The sequence below is a fragment of the Catharus ustulatus genome, chromosome 3 (assembly GCF_009819885.2).
Source record: "Catharus ustulatus isolate bCatUst1 chromosome 3, bCatUst1.pri.v2, whole genome shotgun sequence".
Taxonomy (NCBI): Eukaryota; Metazoa; Chordata; class Aves; order Passeriformes; family Turdidae; genus Catharus; species Catharus ustulatus.
The window spans coordinates 72,257,722-72,276,365 of record NC_046223.1 but is presented as its reverse complement, the minus strand read 5'-3'; the positions used below and the strand labels follow the sequence as shown (position 1 = coordinate 72,276,365).

The 18,644-nt window shown below is 44.3% G+C and overlaps 1 protein-coding gene and 1 long non-coding RNA gene across 2 annotated transcripts in view; one reads left to right on the top strand and one right to left on the bottom strand.

The window, feature by feature from the left end:
* The window catches only part of FOXO3 (forkhead box O3), an 88,303-nt gene extending 82,993 nt beyond the window's left edge, over positions 1-5,310 (top strand). The window contains exon 3 of the mRNA XM_033055666.1: positions 1,158-5,310. The gene's annotated coding sequence lies outside the window, so the exon portion shown is untranslated. The remainder of the gene's footprint in view (positions 1-1,157) is intronic.
* The window catches only part of LOC116994173, a 46,958-nt gene continuing 33,622 nt past the window's right edge, over positions 5,309-18,644 (bottom strand). Inside the window, exon 3 of the long non-coding RNA XR_004417424.2 lies at positions 5,309-7,015. This is a non-coding gene — a long non-coding RNA (uncharacterized LOC116994173). The remainder of the gene's footprint in view (positions 7,016-18,644) is intronic.

The following is an 18,644-nucleotide window of genomic DNA, read 5'->3' as shown; positions in this document are numbered from 1 at the left end:
CTGAGTGATCCTCCTTGCAGGAGATGCCCATCCTGGTTAAACCAGCAGTTCCATTAAATTCGCCATTTTTCATGAAGGTGCCTGCTAGCAGGGTCTTTTGAAAGTAAAGACATTCCTGTAATCAACTCAATGGCTTTTTTGTTTCAGCCAGTGTCCCCTTGTTCCTGCACTGTATAAAAAATCATCAATCTTTCACCTTGGGGAAAGTCCTCAAAAGGTACTAAGTGGTGTGAGGGGACTTAATAATTTTTCAGAAGCCATTTCAGAGCCAGGAGCTAGATGCCTAGCAACACAGATGTCTACCAAGTGGACTTACTGAAAGTGTGAGAGGATTTCATGGGAATGTTTAAATGTACATACTTTCCAAAACCCTATGTGGTGTCTGCCTATGTCTTTAAGCCACTGAGTACCTTTAAAACTCTGTTGCCTTGGCCTCCTTGGTTGAAATGTTCTTAGTGTTTTACCTACTCACCATGTTTCTTCATAGTTATCTCCATGCTGTATCCAATGTGTCTTCCCCATGTTTCTCTCTCTCCAGAGAAGTTTCTTGGCTACTGAAAAAGATAGACCCAGTTTTTAAAGCCAGCTGGACCCTGTCTGTCCTGTGTCCCTGTGTGTTGTGTGAATAGGAATGTGGAAAACTCCAAAGTCCACACTGGAGTTTGTTGCTCCTTACTGTTTGTCTTGAGCATCCTCTTCATCTGTCCTTCAAGGATGGTGGTGGATGTCAAAAACTTACAGAAGATTTATTCAGCTCTTTGGTGATGCTGAGAAAAGGTGATAGTGAAAAATGGAGAAAAGCTGGAAGATCCTTCATTCTACCTGGAAATACTCTTAACAAATAGACAATGCACTGGGTTTCTGTAAATCAGACTTGACCATCATTTTTCATCAGAGAGAGGGTTTTTTTCTGTCCTGTTTGGGAGCAGCTAAGCCATCAAAGAAACACATGAACCTTGGCAAGGGAAAAGTATTTTCAGCCAGGGTCATCTTATTCCTTGCTATATGTTTGAAGGTCCTGGGTGCAACCATACCTAAAATTGCTCTTCACTGTAAGTTGTTTTGCTTTGAGGTTTGCTTGATTGCCTTTTTTGTTGTGGGTTTTCTTTTCCCTACATGCAGTAATCTCACTGTCTTTTCTTGTTTTTCTTTTCCAGGCCCTCAAACTGACACGAGACGTAGAGAGAGAACCCTTTGCCAAATCTGCTGTCAGCAAGTGGACAGTGATACTGTTTACAGCTTATGACCTTTGTGAACCCTGCATTATTTTCCTAATGAAGAAGACTGTTAATAGGCCCCTTACTGGAGTGAAGAACCTAGTTTTTTTCCCCCTCTTTTTCTTTTTTTTTTCTTGTTTTGTTGAAAATTGAACTCATTCTGAAGTATGCAAAAATCTTCCTTTTCTGGGATGGCCAAGCACCTGCTGTGGAGACAATGTTCAGCACCATCCTGTTGAGAACACACTGTGTAGCCTTTACACTAGTTACTTGTCAATGAATATGTGGTGTTTCAATATATTAATGGTTTATGGGATGTTTTAAGTTGGCTTTTTTTTTGGAGGTTTTCCCTATCTGCCCACCCTCCCCCCTACAGCCTCCAGTTTGATTTCAGTAGATTTTTTATCATTTTTGCTTTCTCTCCCTGGGGAATCTGAGGCACTGTGCACATGTATGGAAATGACTGTAACCCAACACTGCTCAGGTGTCAGGGTTTTCTGAAGATGCAGGGTTTGTTAGTCCTGTCAACCGGCTGGATTCCAGAGAGGGGATGTGTGTGACCTGTTTGTTTGTTGGGTTGGTTGGTTGGTTGATTGGTTGGTTGATTTCTTTCTTATTCTTTCTTTAAGTTTAATGGTACACCCCTGTTTTCCATAAGGGTCAACCCAGAGCTGGTTGCACAGCAAGGGAAGCTGGCGAGTTTGCCTCTTGGCTCATGAGGATGGACTGACAGCGGGTGCCATTGCCCTTGCGTGCACCGAGGCAGAGCCCCTTTCCTGCCCGCTGGAGCAGGCTCCCCTCCTGCCTTACGTTAGCAAAGCTGCCCCCATTGCCCCAGTGAGCTGGTGAGGAGCTATGGGCTGAGCTGCCACACAAGGTAGATGTAGTCACCTGTAGACATGTGTTTGAAAACACAGAAATTAAAGGAAATGTAGCAGCTGGGCATCGGCAGGTGACTTGCAGTGACAATGCCAGGAGCTGAGGCACAGATCACTGCAGGGTGTGTTATGGCGTTAGTGATCCTGTTTATTTTTGTTGTTGTTTTGGACATATCCTTGATTATTTTTTCCTTCTCAATATGTATAATCCATTGTGGCAGAAGAAGCAGGAGTGGGAATGGCAAGGTGACAGTATCATACAAATGGCTTTTCATATGAGCATAGATTGTAGCAAGATAAATGACACTGAAAGACAAGGCAGTTTTATATATTTTGCTTCTAAGATTTTCTTTTGTAAAATGAATAATAATTATTAATAATAATGAATAAAAGGTATGGTGCTGTATAGATCCTCTCTATAATCTGGAAAGATTGATTACTTTTTATTAGTATCTTGGGGGGGAGGGATACAAAAAAGAGAGGAAAACACCAGTGGTACATAGGAACTTGGTATGAAGAGGTTCTGAATAGGACAGTGTATACATAATTCTCCAAAGCGATATATGAAGTTTTTTTTTCCTTTGCATAAAAGCATTATGCATATAAATATATAAATATATTTTATTATGTACAGAAATGGATCATTATGCATGGATGTTAGGAAAACAAAACTAGCAGTTTAACCCAAAGTCTCAGTGCATGAGTTCCCACCGACCCGTGTCCCATGCAATGTGGAGTGACTCCCTCTCGCCACTGCCACCACACATGCACAGTCATGCACCGACACTCACACGCATTCGTGGGCCCTTCCTCACTCCTTACTTTCCAGGTCCCTGAGGTGATTTTGGTGAAACAACGGCTCCTAGTGTGATGGAAGTTTTGGTTTTGTACCGTAGCCCCCATGCTGTTCTCTCATAAAGATGCACCTCTTGGTTTCTCCCCCCAGTTATGACTGTGTAGGCTCTGTGCAGTTGTGGTTAGCATAGCCCTGTAACATATCAACTCTTCCAAGCAGCCAAGGGTTTATCATTTGCCTTTTAAAAAAACTTCTCTTTTCTTTTTACACTGAGGGGTTCTGTTTGTTAGCATGTGGCCTAGATTATTGCAGTCATTGAAGCTGGCTGGTGCACATTGCCCATGTCTATCAGCAGCTGGCTTCCCAGGATGCTTGTGTGGCACAGCTGGGCACCCTGCTTGCCCAAGTCCAGTTGCAGGCACCTTTTACTGAAATTGGTCAAGAGTTCATCACTGGCCTCCTCTGAGCGTGTGCCAATAGCTCTCAACTTCCTGGTACACCCCAAAATGTGAGTGTGTGCTGAAGGACTTTCCTCTGGTGCTTATTTTGCTGAGGTGTCTCTGCAGCTGCTGCCCTGTGGCTGGGCCTGTGCCCCAGCCCCATGTTTTGGCTGTCAGCAGAGCTCACTTGGTGGCTCCCTGTGCTGAGGTGCAGTTTTTGATCCCTGCACAGATGAGCCTCCAGTGAGACCCGTGGTGCTGCCCAAAGATGGATCACCATCACTGACAGATCAGTAAAGCCTGACTTGATGGTATGGCCAAAGTGACCAAACCCCATAATTTGTTTTTTTTCTTGGTACAGATTCAGTTCTTGTCAAAGGCAAGGGAAGGCCTGTTGAAAGCTTAAATGAAATGACTGCAAATTCTGCTGTGTTCCAGCAACTTAGCCTGCTTGGGTTCAGAGGAACTGCTTTCCACTGGCAGAAGCGAGAGACAAAACTATGGCCTGCTCTGTTCAGGAAATGGAGGAAAAACACTTGGTTTAGAGACAGCCCATCAATGGCAGAGAAGTTTTTTTAAAAGAAATGATAAAAGCATTAGTGGCTGAAATGCTTAACCTGCCTCTCAGCAATGTCAAGGGGAGCATTTCCATTGGCATGGCTGGGACAGCATGGGCCCCTGCTTTGGAGAACATCCCAGCACTCACTGAAGAGGGATGGACTTGGACAACCTCTTCAGTTTGGTTTGGTTTCTGTTGCTTTTTGGGGCCAAAATTTTCAAGCAGAAGTGCCTGGTATCAGGCACCAAACACCGGGGACTCCAGCATGGTATCAGTGGTCAAGCTGCTCTGCCCTCACAGCTTCTTGAAGGAAGGGGAGGTGACAGGTCCCCCAGCCCCAGGGGAAGGTCATCTCCCTCTACCCCTGCTGAGGTGCCCAGCAAAGGCCCTTCACTCCAGAGGTGCTAAATAAATCTCCCTGAATTCAAAGGGCCAGTTATTTAGGTGTCAAAATTAAGCCTTGAATAGCTAGTTTGGGGAATTGTGAAAATTTGGCCTTTGAGTCTTTGAACATGTTTATGCCTAGGAGTTTTACTTGTGAAATCATGTAAAACAGATGAAAGTCAAGGTCACAATTACATGGATTCTTTTGAACACTTGGTCTAAACAAAATGTCTAAAAAGGTGTTATGCATTTTCTAGTCACATTTTCTTTAAAAAAATTATCTTAAGAATAATTTGATAGTTAAACACTGCTTAACTCCAGAAATTTTTGTGCCATTGCTTAAAAAAATTATCTGTTAGGTCTTGTATTTCTCCAAAATTATATCATTGCTTGGCAATTGGTGTCCTTTAAGTGTTTCAAGTACACGATATACCTTTGGAATTGCCAACAGATGCGAAGGGGGACCAGATACATTTCGTAACTATGGGTTGGAAAAAATGGATTGTACATTTGGCTTCACATGTTAAACTTTTTTTTAAAAAAGTTGCATGATTGGAAAAAATATGTATACAGTATCTGTAAAACTGTTTTATCTGTTTCTGTTTCAAGCCATGTAAATTGGAAGAATATTAAATCCACAGCCTTATCGCGCATGGCCGTCTTTACATACCGAAGAGCTGAACAGTTTATACTTTTCATTTGGGCTATCTTGTACTTTCATTTGAAAGCAGACACTCTCATATTGCAGTCTTACTGAGGATTTTATATTTAAAAAGAAAAAAAAAAAAAAACACCAAAAAAAAATCAAAGAAAAAAGATGCTGCCCTGGAGGAATATATTACCTTACTACTCAGAGGTTGGAAGGAAGTTTGTTTTGGAGCAAAACCTGCCCCTTTCCAAATGAAGTAGAGACGCAGTGCTTACTCCACTTGGTGTTAGTAGATATTGCCTTGTGTATTCCATTTTAAATTGTAATCTAGTTTGTAAAAGAGATGGTGACGCATGTAAATAAAGCATAACGGATCTCTACATTGCACATTTGCCTTTTTTCTGTTTTATTGTGGTCATAGACAGACATGTAAACACAGGAGCTGGGGAAGTGGTGACTTTCAAGCAGCAAGTGAAAGTGGCTGGAAGAACACTTGGGGCTGGGGAGGGGTCTCCAGCCCGCATCCACTAATATCTGTCAATGGATATTGACATGAGCCTCAGCCCTTCAATCCTTCAGCCAAGCCAGTGTAGTTTTGGTGGTCAAATAACCCCCAGGGAGATCATTTACTGCTGCTGAAAAATCACAAACTTCATTCTGGGGGCAGAGGGGGGTTGTCCCTGGGGGTGGCAGCTGCACTCTGCAGCTGTCTGACCTGGGAGAGAACCAGTCCAACTGCAGACCTGTTGGGAGAAGGGTTACACCCCCACCATGGGCTTGGCTGGGTTTCAGGCTATCTTTGAAAAATGCCTGGAGTACTTGAAACCACCCGTTTGGGATTTGGGATAATAAAACCAGCAGCCTGACTCAGCAGAAAGTTATACTGAGGGCTCTGGCTGAGGCACTGGAGACCGTGCTCAGAAATGAGAGACATGTCAACAGAAAAACTCCTCTCCCCCCTGGATGGGAAGCCAGAGATATATATGGTCCTTCTGAGTCGTTTTTCGGGAGGAAATTATATTTTCAAGAAAGAGGAGCCTTTCCTCACCGGAGAGAGGGGATTTTCATTACTCCAGGGGCACAAACCACAATGTTGTCCATGTAGAGCCCAAAGAACGCTACTCTGAAGTACTGCAGCTTGGGGATAGCCCTTGTTAAATACAGTAAGTGCTGTTCATGTTTTGTTCTAACTAGAGATAGCCTGAAACGTGACAAGATCCAGACAGAGAATAATAGCCTTTGACCAGGAGAAAATGTGCATTAAAACTTCCCAGAGTGAGAATACACTTGTCCTGCAGCAGCTACAGCTTCCCCTCACAAACAAAGCTGTTTTGCTAGTTTTTTTCAGAAGGCTTCTCCAACAGAGCTCTGCCAGGGAAAAACCTGTGCCCTCTGACTTGGCATCACCCCACTAATATTTGGGAGAAACTATTATGGTTGTTTGGCCCAGTGAAGTTCTAGGTCAAAGGGACTCATCTTTAACCTGAATTTAGGCAGGGGCAGCTGCAGCAATCTAGATGAGCTGATCAGATCCTGAGAGAGTTCTTGTCCTGAACCCACTCGGGTCTGTTGTGCAATGCCTTAGCTGTGACCTTCGGTTCACCTGGCCTTGGAATAGATCATTCTTATCTTTCACAGTACTTTCAAAGTCCAAACATTTTAAAACTTCTCCAAGTTGTCCCAGAAGGCAGAAGACTTTTCAAGTTGCTGCTGAGGCTGGTGAGGCAACAGAGAGCTATTTTAGGAGCTCCCCACCACATATGCTGAGTCGTGAGTTCAGCCAGACCAGGGAAAACAGTATTTTACAGCTCTTGTTTGGTTACTGCTGCCAAGGAAGTTAGGGATGCTTTCAAGGAGGCTGAGATAAGTAAATCTGGGAGGCTACCTCTTTTACTGGTTGGAGTCACCATGACTGGAATCTCTCCTTTCAAAAGGAAGTCTTCCTGGATGAAGTGGAGCCCAAGACAGATGGAGTAGATACTGCTCTTGCTGGTACACAAATTCATCCCACGGCCAGCGTCTTCTGCACTGTCTCATGGCATCTCTGTTTGCCCAACCCAGACCACAGAGCTTTTTTTCCCACTGGTTCTGCCTGTGGAATTTTTTAAATGAGAATGTATTTATCACATAAGTACAAAGCACAGAAAATTCCACTAGAGCAACAAAAACAAATACAAAAAAAAAAAAAAAGTAAGCTTGTTTTTTAAACTGTGATTTAAATTTTTGGGAAACTTTGGAATTGTCTGACAAAATTCAGAATCTCTAATCTGGAGGTTTTATTTTTGCACTTGGATTTTCTTTGCATACTCATGACACGAGCAGTTTTGCATATGTCAAAACATTTACTTGATGGAACAAAGCATCTCCTGGTTTTAGTTTTGATGGTTTGATGACATACCAAGGACCTGATTTTATCTAGAAAATGAGATTAAATGTCCCAATTCAGTAGGAACAACTGGCCTAAATGAGGTTAACTGTTGTGACATTCTTTTAATGTTATATATTCTTGATGCCATGCAGGTTTAAACATGCCTATATCCTGTGAGTGACGTGGTGAAATGGGGGTAAAAATACATGACATAAAAAATATTTCCAACTTCCAAGACAAATAAAATGCTGATCAGGAGTCTTTTCCCTCCATTTTCACTCTTTTTGAGGCAATACCTTAAAACTTTGGTTTTGCTGAAATTTAAAGGACAGAGCAATTCCCATATGTTGCCTTTCCCTGGGAATTAGCCTTCCAGGAGCGCTCACTGCAATAAGCTTTGAGGCTACTGCTGGCAGCTGTGGACCCTGGCACCACAGGAATGTCAAACTTTGACTCTGTTTAGGAAGTAGAAGAAGTTTGGCTCTGAGGGCCACTGTAAACCCTGAAAGATCCCATGGCTGGTGTGACGAGGTCTGGTGTGGGAAGTAGGGAAGGACATCAGTGGGAGCAAGCACAGCAGATGCCGGCACCTTGCTCTGGTGTCTGGTAACCTCTACAAGGATTCACCTGCTGCATGGACAATGGTTCCTTCTGCTGTTCCTACCCCCCCTGGAAAAGCATGGCATTGGTCAGAAAGTGCTAGTTAAGAAACACAGGTGAACTCTACCTCTGACCTCCAAAGCAAAAAGACTTCTGCTGCGAATGACTGGCCTGGTGTTTGTCTTGCATTTGTTGTTTCAGTAGAAAATTCGTATTTCACCAGTGCTTTATCTTAAATCTCTGTTAGGCTCCTCTTACTTTAGGCTAACCAGGCTTGTACACCATTAACTAATTAATGGATGAAAGTCCTGAAGAAAAGTCACTGCTTAGCAAGCAACAACGCAATTCATAAAAGACATACAATAAAGAAAAAGTCATTTCAGTCATTAAATGAAACCAATTGTCGTTCACACTTCTATGGAGAGTCAAATTTGCAATATCAAATTGTGTTATCAACCTCAGTGTGCATCTGTTAGTCAAAACTTATGGAGAGGCTGTCTCATTTATACTGCAGTTTCTGCCATGCACTGTCACTCAGCCTAGCACACTCCCATGGAAAAGCCACAATTCAAGTTAAAATTCTGCTCTGCCTGAGTGGTTATGAAATTATAGTGGCTTTCAGAGCTGGATCTAAGTCACTTCCTGGGGACTGCAGCTACTTTTGGGTGTCTTCTCTGAAGCTTCTGCCTCTGGAGAAAGTAGCAGAGGGGAAGGTCAGGCATGGATGTGCAGAGGAGCTGTGTTTGCTGTGCAGCCTGGGTACAGAGGCTGTCACCAGAGGGTCAGTGCTAACCAAGTGACACAGACAGGAGCAGTCGGGTGGGAAGTTTCCCTGGACTAACACAAATGCAAAACCTCTCTTCCCTTCTCACCCATAACAAGCACTTCAGGGTGAGCCCATTTCACTGTTTTTCACCAGAGGATGTCAAGGTGAGAAGTTGCCTGCAGAAAGTGCCCTGAATCGCTGGGTCTTGGGGGATGTGGCTGACACTCTGCAGCTGCATTTCCAGCCTCTTAAATCTCCTACCTGAACATCTTTGCTTTTCCACAATGTCTTCACCTTCCCTTGCCAAACCTTTGCTCCCTTATTAAGAAAGGGCCTCTGGGATGACAACATGATGTTGCTGTTAGCAGGAGACTCTTGAGGTTTGCTTTTCCCACACAAAGGTATGTGTAAGGAGCAGGGGGGTGACCAGCTCCCACCTTACAGATCTCATGGACCATGCACCCAAGGGGACTTCTCCTTGTGTGCAGAGAAAATGTCAAGAGATGTGAGCACATAGGAATGAAAAATAAAGCAACAAGTGGAAAATATTTCATAAAATGCTACTCTTTAAATTATGCAATGCCATGGGGGCATCTGAACCACTTTTTCATTCCCTTCAGTCATTCTTCAATCCATATCTAAAGTCACCAGTGATTTCCATTGCTGTCAGCAATGATCTTCTTATCTTTTAATCCTCATGAATCCTTCTTTGGAAAAAAATATTTCTTTTCTTCCTTTTTTTTCCCCTTTTCTTCATTCTATGACTTTTTTACATTCTCTGTTTTTCTAAGGCCAGTTATTAAAACATTTTTGGGATCAATTATGTAAGTTGTGGACGTGATTATTTTTTAATGATGCTTTTATTTAAGCAAGAAGCCCAGGTAACACAGTTCCTTGGTAAGAACACATTGCCAGCACAAGTCACACCATTCCACCTGCACTAGGGAGAAACACTCCTCATTTTGCTGCTTCAAGCTGCACCTGAGTCTGAAGACACAGTTTGCTGCTCTAGCTGCATCAGCCACCCTTTCCTGAAAGGAAAACCCTGAACAATGCTTCACTTGGAGTAGTAAGTTTTCAGCCAGCGTGGTCTGGTGGCTGTACTCACAGGTCTACTAAGGTAAGGACACGCAGAGCTGAGATTACAAATGGTCTGTGGACCTCTTACCAGGTATGGCAGCTCAAAGGGACATGAGCCCACCACTACAGAGCAAACTCCTACAGACAAGAAAAAAGGGAAATAAATGAATGCCTTGGTTTTTTAGAAAGCGTCTTGTGGAGAGCTAGGCTGACAGGATAGTGCACGAGGGAATCTTCCCCGATGACTCGCAGCTGTACTGATTACCAAGGACTGGAAACATCTGTGTCTGTCCATCAGTTTGGGGGATAGAAAGGAGTGGGGTAGGTGGCTATAGGTACTTGGAGCTTGAGACTGAGAGTCTGTTGGAAGAAGAGAAGGCAGCTGCTGGCTGTGCTGTGAGGAGCCAAGGGACAGATAAGGTAAGAAGATGTGTGAGGGACAGTCAGGGTTAGGTGACCAGGAAGGAGACAGCTTGGGGTTAGCCAGCCATGCAGAATGAAAGGAGGAGTCAGAACTATGTGGAACTGCCTGTAAGATAAAGGATCGGTACTGTGTGAAGCTGCCAATAGGAGAAGGAGTCAGAGTTATCAGAGAGAGGTCTATGAAGGTAGGAGTCAAGAGTTGCATGAGAGAAAGGCCTGTGAAAAAAGGCGTGTAGAGTTTGTGAATAAAGGACTGATGGGAATGTTAGCTCCAGGACTGGTGGTGATATCAGCCCTGTCTCAACATAACTGTGACAGCATCTCTGATCATGCTCTGCCGAGTTTTCCTGTGAGAAATGAATGTTGTGAGGTAACTTTGTACAGTTTAAGTACAGCCCAGAATAACCAGCTACAGAGTTGACAGTGGTGTCTGCTCTCTGGCAGTGCTGGCACATTTGGCCTGCGATTCTTCCCCAGGCCATAATCTGCAAAATGGAATTGAAAAACTTTGATTCTATTTCAGTGAGTCAAGGATCTGCAAACTTTTCTAGCTGAAGGTTATCAGAATTTGAACATTTTATGCTGATCATCTCATCCATGAGCTAACAAAAGGCTTATCTGTTTCTTTTCCACTATAACTGACGGTGCTCTTGCCCATGTTCAGCGTTTCAAGAGTAGCTTAAAGGTGAAATTTACCATACAGGTAGATTGGAAGAGCTCATGGTTGAGGAAAGACCATCTAAAGGTGACTTATCTAACATCTGTTCACATCCACTTCTTTTTGGTCTAGCCTTGTCTTAGACATGACCCATGTGCGGAGAGTATCAGGATGAAGCTGTACTAGAAATGTTAGATTTGGGTTGAATCTGGCACCTGAAACATAAAATAATAAGAGTCCGGCAAAAGAAGTGTTTGAAGAAAGAGATAGAAAAGAATTACATTGTTCTGAGCCCTCTTATCTGAATCCTGAATTAGGACAAACTATTGAACCACTTTGTGTTTAAGCAGTTTACTCCCAAATGTTGGGTAGGCTGTTACAGGATGCAGATTCACACTGGGAAACAATGACCAATCCTTACATCCTGGGGATTTCTCCACCATGTCCCGCAGACTTTTTTGGCCAATTTTCAGTCTTCAGCCCCTCTACCTTCCACCTGCCTAAAAAAAACCACAGATGCTTAACCAGAGAAGAGGAATTTGGGGATAGCACCTGTTTTTTCACCAAGACATTTCAATAACTATCAGCTTGCTTGTGTGCATTTCTAAAAGTAGGACTAATGTGCTGTCTGTCCCTTCTATCCTTCTTCTGTGAGCCCAATCTTGTGCCACACTTGTCCCCCTGCTCCTCCTGCCACCTGTCCCACCTGGCCTTGGCTGGATGTCCGTGGCTGTGGGCCCTGGAAACCCAAAAGTTGGCATCAGCCTCTGAATGCTGGTGTATCAGGCAGCCCAGCAGCTGGAGGACACGTGCCCAGCAAGGCCCTGTGCAGAATGAGGAACAGGGAGGGAAAATCAGCCAGGTGAGGTTCAGCAGACAAAGGTGCTGTGCTGAGGAAAGAAACCAGCTGCCAAAAGCCAAGTGGGGTGCAAGCAGCAGCCCTGGGGAAAAAAAGGTGTTGTGGGCAGTAATGAGGTAGAAACTGTCTGGGCTCTGGCTGTGGAGTTGTGGCACTGGGGCCCCCTCAGCTGTTTAAGCCAGGCTGAAGAGAAGCAAGAATGAGCAGAGGCAGTGAGAATGAGGACCAATGGGGGAAGGCTGATGTAATTTGTTAGAACAAGTTGAAAGGGGACACAAAATACCTTTGCGTTACTTCATGTAGAAAATCAAACACCACCCCCCTGCTTTGTACCCACTAAGGAGAGGACGTAGTCGTGTTTCATCTGCAGGAAATTTAGGTTATGTTCTCTTAGCTATGAGGATAATTAACACATTTCCTGGAGGTGTGGACTTTTCTTCATTAAGGGTGCTTTTTTGGGAGCAAAACGTTTGCTTGGATATTCCATGGCCCTGTCTCAGAGCAGGAGGATGATCTCCTAAGGTCGCTTCTAACCTCATGCTCCTATGACTTGCCTTAAGGACTTAGAGCAGCTTTAAAACAAGATAGATTAAAAAAAAAAAAAGTGCAGAGGCTTCTGTCCTTTCCTACCTGAGGCACAGGTCTCTGTGTACAGTAGCAGAGTTATCTTTTCTGCTGGTTTGACTGTAACAGGTATTGAGCAATGTTGTCCCACTGCGCTGACGCACGAGCCTGGGTGTGCCCCCGACCCCAGGGAGGTATTGATGTATTAGAATCACAGAATATGCTGAGTTGGAAGGGACCCCTCAGGATCATGGAGTACGAATCCTTCTGGTCCAGAAGTATAAATACAGGTGAAAATATAGATATTCCTGCAGTGGGTCAGGATTGTTTCAGAGGTGTCCTGTTCCCCCTGCTGAGGGCACGTGTTGGCCCTCCTGGCAGGGACAAGAAGCCAGACCACAAAAAGGTGCAAGTAGCAAAGCCCCACTGCCTGTGAGCAGCAGGAATGGAGTGGGCAGGGACATGTCAGGGAGGGGCAGCTTTGGGTGAGCACCTGCTTATCAGAAAACCCAGGTCCTGGTGAAAGATGCAGCCTGAAGCCTTTTGGGGTGTCTCCATCATTGTTGCCAGGCCACTGAGGCAGGTGTCTGGGACGGTGTCTTTCTGGGGCAGGAGGATCCAGACAGTCCATAATGGCAACTGTGGGCAAAGCTCCAGTGCCTGAGCAAGCAAATTATGCTAGAGGACAAGAAGATGCTCATGGCAGCACCAGCCTCCCCTCCTGCTGGCAAACAGGAGTGGTGGCTGCCTCTTTGCCCTGCAATAGGGCCAGCAGTAACCTCACCAAAAAAGGTCCCAGCACAGCCAGCCAATAAACTGTACCAGACCTGGGCTCCCAGACAGAAAAAACAACCCCCTGCCTGCTTGATGTTTACATTAGAAGTTTATTTTACAGTTCATTTCACAATCCGTTTCTCTTCTCCCTTTGCCATGAGGTGATTTATGGTGCTGCAGATCCTATCTGCCTGCCCTGCCCAGGGCACAGACCTGGAGAAAAACCTGCCAGGGGTCTGTCCTTGTCCTTGCTGTTCTGTCATCTACAACTGCCCTTACCTATGAGGTAAAACTAGAGCAGTTCCTTCCAAATAATAAATCAGTCTCTTGCTCCCCTGTGCTGGTGTTTTGAGAGGGGAGTGACTCAGGGTCTCTGAAGAGAATGAGCAAACAAACAAGATGCCAAGGACTACCCGAACTTCCCTCTGGTTGCCTCCTCTCCTGGTGCCACTGGTGGAGTGTTGAGGCCTGCTGCTTGGTGTGGGACTGCAGACCCTGTGCCCCTGGGTGAGAAGGGACCATTCCTGGCTGAAGCTGTTGGCATGATCCATGGCTGCAGGAGATGGCTGGTCCCTGCCTGTCCTGTGCTGTAAGGGACTTTCAGGGGCTGTTAGGATTAACTGGGATTAGTTGCTCAACAGCACATTAAAATGCTGATTTTTATGTTTCCCTGTTTTAGTGACATTCAGGGAGGTGGTTTAGTTTCACTGGTTTAATCAAGAGCTCCAGAGCTGAACATGCAAAAATGATGTGCTGCACTTTACTGTGAAAATAAGAGATCTCATCAGAAGATCTGGTGAGAAATCCCTGAATAATACTTGACCTTCCTCACTGTCTGTGTGCTTTGAAGGCAAAGGATTTAGTGCAGAGCCAGGTGTTCCCTATGAATAACTGGACCGACCCAACCTAAAAGCAGGAGGAAGTGTGTTTAAAAAAACAGAGGTGTGGTAATGACACTATCAAGCTTTTTGTGTGTTGTGTAATCCATGTGCGTGTGGCTCCTGAAGAGCCTGCTCCCCAGTCATGCCTAAATCACTCCATGAAAACAATGACAAAACCCTAGTAAGTTGACTGGTAAGAGGGGTTTGCTCTTTTTCACCAAGAAAATGGTGTTCACCTCACATAAATATGAGGTTTTGTGGACTGAATGCTTGTGTGACAGACACAGTGCCTTGTAAAAGTTCTGGTTGAAGTTTTCTCTTACAGTTTTCTTTATCACCGCTAATTGCCCTGATGATGATGTGCGCAGATGGTAAGAAACAGAAGAGTTTCACATAGAGGTCACTGAGAACCTGTGATTACCTATATTAACAGCTAAATAAGTGTCTCTCCACAAACTTTAGCAATTTACACCTTTTGAATAGCAGTTGTACCAAGTGGGGGGAGCTTAATGTTAAGAACGTTAACAAATTGTTTTCATGTTCAACCTAATGCAAGCTAGAAGTCTAGAAAAAGGGACTCCATTTTGCAATACATGTGTTTGGGCTCTAGGTGACTGGTCCAAATTTAGTCCATTCCTACACTGGTAAGATTTCTTAAAGGCAATATAAAAATACCTGCTTTTTCCTCCTTTCCTACAAAAAACAGATATACTTTTATTTAGCTGCAAGATGATTCCTTCTTGTGTGTAATAATTCTCCAGACATTGGAGAATGATGTTGGAAATAGAGAAACAAAACATTCAGGGAAGTACAAACTTCTCTGCTTTTGTGCACATGACTAAATACTTGAAGGGAAGATCATTCCATCATTCATTTCACCATTTTGTATGTCAGTAACACCACCAAACAGAGAACTAGAAAATAAAAAACTAACATTCTGGGTATAGAAATTGACCTTAGATTAGCTGGAATTATATCTGATAAGCCCCAGTAAAGCTTAAACCATTTGCACCAATACTGTGAAGCTGAAATAGGTGTTGGGGTTTCTTTTCCTCTAATTCAAAGTGCACACTTTAGGAAAAGCAGCAAAGCTGACACTACTCAGCAACCTCTTATGGAGATGTTCTCAAAAGCCTATAAGGAAGTCAAAGGTAGAACTGAAAAGCTGAGGGATGGCAGCACTAGCAAGGGCAAGGATGACTTCTGCAGGATGATCAGGAGGTGCATTTCGTAAGAGAGAAACCTTCTCCCTGGATAGTTTTTCATAGCTAGCAACCATGCATTGCAGTTTCTGTCTTGCAACACAAATTGTCTGCAAAGATTGTGTCTCCCTACCTGACCTTCATGTCCTCAAAGAGGGCCATGAAGCCTCAGGGGAAAAACAAGGCCCTGGGGTGTCCTGCGGACCCCAAATAACCTCTCAAGCCTGGTCTAAGAATCTGCCCAAGAATCATTTGCAGAAAACAGACTTCCTCCTTGCAAGCCTTCATTCACGCGGAGCAAAAGTGGAGAGGTTGTCCCCTTCACCTCCTGCCAACCTCTGGTCAGACCAAACTCGGAACCCTAAGGGAAAAGATTCAACTGGTGTGTTGCAACATCCATCTTCTGTTTTTGCCAATCCTATTTCTCAGTCTGTTGGCTAAGGTCCAGTATAATATCTCAAGGACACCCCAGTTCCATAGGGGGAAAAGGAGAGATGCAAACAATTTTGAAAACACTTGTTTACATTTTTTTGTAATTTCTTGGGAATCTTAAATGCAACCACCTTTGAACCTTAAATGCAACCACCTTTCCCAAGGGAAAATGTTAGTAAAGGGCTTGTGAATATATCCACAGAGGACTACAACATGGTGAACATACTGCTGCTAAAAGGAACAGAGATATAGCTGCTCAAATCTGGGTTTCTCTGGTTTATAAGCCAAATTCCAAATTTAGTGCCCATTGAGGGTGTCCACTTCCCAGCTTCTGAACAGTTTGACTCCTGAACCTCTGCTTCTTGCAGTAGGCTTTGTAGGTTTGGGTCTCTACAGTTTTTTCTACAAAAATCCTGGCAGTTCATGAAGAATAGTTTTCTAGAACTTGATTCCATCACATCTCTTGAGAATGTAGCATAGGATTAAGGCCAATCTATGATACATTTTCAGAGCACTCTGCATTTAGCAGTGTAATATATGTAATGCTCACACAGATAAACCTTCTCTTAAAAGTACATGCTGGAAAAAGGGCACAAGCACAGGGCTGTGCCAGCCTTGCCACTGGCAGGAACACAGTGGGACAGGGCTCCAGCAACTGCATCCAGGGAAGGACAGCTTCATGTGAGACTGGCAGCTCAGAGGTCTGCATGGAGCAAGCTGTGAGGGCTGTGGACCAGGGGCAGGCCAGATGTAAAAGAGCAAACTGCTGGAATTAAAAGAGCTTCTGCTCTTTATTTGGCATCCAGAAATGGCCTATGATACTGGGAAGGGACGGATCAGAGATCTGTGGAGCACTACTTTTTCTTGCTGATTGAAGGGGACTGCATTAATAGGGCTGCTGAATGTTGATAAGGGCTGCTGTAGTGAGTGAAGCCAACTGATATGATAAGACATGTATTTTAGTGTCATATTTCAAGCCATTTAATAGCATTGGGTTGGGGGTGGGGTGAACAGGAGCAAAAGTTGGGTTAAAAGATGTCCTTTACGTCAAAGCAACCTACTTGAACTCACTTTCCTTTCGTTTAATTGAAAAACTGGGTTAAATTAGTTCTGATAAAGCACTAACTGCAGGAATTATTGTTCACAGGCACGAAAATTTCTATCATGATTCTGCCCATGCATCCTTTTGGGTTTCGGGTGGGTTTTTCTATCACACTCCCCCCAGGACAGTAGTTGAGGCTTTCCCAAATAATAGCATCAGTTGTAAGAAACTACATGTGAGGATTCTGCATTGCCACTAGCCCAGGGACAAGGATGCCAAACTTGCTTTCATTGTGGGTGATTTGATTAATCTTTTATTGAGTCTGTGAAAGGCTATTGAACTCGGACAGGTTTTCTGTGTTTCAAGGACCCAAGGTGGCTTTTTTTATCTTCCCCTTTCTCTCTGAGCACAGAAAGCCTGCAATTACAGGCAGTTTTCAAGGATGGCGGCTTTTGCTGGCAGCTGGGACTGGTTGGGACACAGAGTGGAGGAGCAGGATTGCACTTTGACCAGAATGAAAGCTATTTCATGTGGTGCCACTCAACCTGGGCTGGGAGCTCCCCTCATTTCTGGATGTGCAGGCTTGGAAGTCAGGATCTGGCCTTGGAGCAGGCATGTCCTATGATTCCAGCTGTAATCAGGTGTTCCTGGTTTGCAGGGAGCAGACCCAGTGAATCCATATGCACATCCATGTCCTCTGCCAGCACCCTAACTCTTCTGGTCATGCCTTCCTGAGCAAACCAGGAAAAGTTAACGTTTGCATGAAAACTCCCAGGAACTGGGTGATTACAGAGATCCTCAGTCCTGCCATGCTTGACCAAAACCAGGCAATGGTTTCAAGAGCTGCTGTACAGGGATTGTCTGACCTTGTAACGCTTGCTTGAGTAGAAAAACCAAGCTGGAACAAATCTTGAGCAGGCCTGAGTGCCTTTGAAGAAGATGAGACTTCTTCATTTGTCTCCTGTTGCCTGGAGCCCTCAGGAGTGGGATCTGGATTTTTCCAAGACTTTTTCCAAGCCCCGCCTCAAAGCCTTACATGAAGCCCTTGAATGTGCTGGCAGCTGATGTTTTTCCGTCAAGAGCTGGGGTAGTGTGAGCATGTGGCAACACAGGTGAGGAGCACGAAAAGGTCATTGCAAGAGGGAAAGGGAAGGGCACCATCTATGAGCTCTGCTCTCCTCAAGGAACCTCAGGACCCTCCATCAGAGGATGGTGACCTGCTCCTAAAATTTTGCAGTGGTGAAGCAGATCCCTTTGTAGGACTCACCACCCTGCTCTGATGTATCTTGTATCACCTACATCCAAATTTAGGTGTCCTGGTGGGTGCTTCATGGTGTCACATTTGTCTCTGGATGGGATCTGTCTCTGTCCCTGCAGACAGCTCTGCCCTCTCAGCCTGCAGTCGAGATACTGGCATGATTTTTACAACAGTGCAGGATGCTTGTGGAGGAAAGGCAATTTTTCCTGCTTGCAGAGGCAGTTCTGGATCTTTCTGGCAGCTTCCTTTCTTGGCTCACAGGGTCATTAATGCTGTTAATGGTTGTAAAATTACTGTACCCATTCCTAATATCAGTTGACTTTGGCCTTGAGAGACAGTCCTACCCTTTACACTTGAGCATTTCACAAAGACTTTAAATGCTGGCAGAGAGAGCTGGGCATGAACTAATCTGGGCAGCAAGTTACAGGTTGCTTCACTTAGGCTTTTCCACATGTTGACTTCAGGATCATAGTTGCTGTATGACTCTAACATTGTAAATGTGAGAGTTCATTTTTCGCCCTGCACTTATGACTGAGCTTGAAAAATTAGTTTCTCTGAAAGCCAGTGTGTTTTAGCATTTGCTAAAGTGAACCTTTCTTTCCAGACAAGTGGAGTACTGGGTTAAGATTGAACTTTGTGATTCAATCCTTCAACTTGCAGCCACTCCTCACCCTTTACATGAGGTTGAGGTGACACAAGGTACAGATCATTTCCTTCAAATAAAAAGCAAAATGTTCTTCTAAGAAGGCCTGAAAAATCCATGGCCTGAAAACTCCTTCAGGAATATAATTTATGGTGCCTATTTTGGGATGGG